The sequence below is a fragment of the Gavialis gangeticus genome, unplaced genomic scaffold (genome assembly GCF_001723915.1).
Source record: "Gavialis gangeticus isolate Ggan-Ray unplaced genomic scaffold, GavGan_comp1, whole genome shotgun sequence".
Taxonomy (NCBI): domain Eukaryota; kingdom Metazoa; phylum Chordata; order Crocodylia; family Gavialidae; genus Gavialis; species Gavialis gangeticus.
In genome coordinates this window covers 5,817,751-5,818,168 of record NW_017729027.1, presented here as the reverse complement: position 1 = coordinate 5,818,168, position 418 = coordinate 5,817,751, and positions in this window count along the sequence as shown.

Genomic DNA, 418 nt, shown 5'->3' with positions numbered 1-418 from the left:
CTTTGGGGTGACTCAGAGGCATGCATGGAGAGGAGGAAGCACTCAGTCACTGTGGCAAGGCTTCAGGAGCATTGCAGCATTGTGCACCAGCCTACTTTGCCCCATGCTGCTCTGGCCTGCCCCAGAGCCGTGCATTGTGAGACAGGGATATTGTGAGACAGGGACAGGGACATTTTGCTGCTCTGGCAGCAAGGCTCTCATTCCTTGCCACTGCAGTACAGATGTCTGCCTCACCCAGCAGTGTTCTGGACATTGTGTGTCCAGTTCTGTGCGCCCCATTTCAAGAGGGATGTGGACAACATGGAGAGGGTCCAGAGGAGGGCCACCCGCATGATCCGGGGACAACAGGGCAGACCCTACAGTGAGAGACTGCGGGACCTGAACCTATTCAGCCTCCACAAGAGAAGGCTGAGGGGGG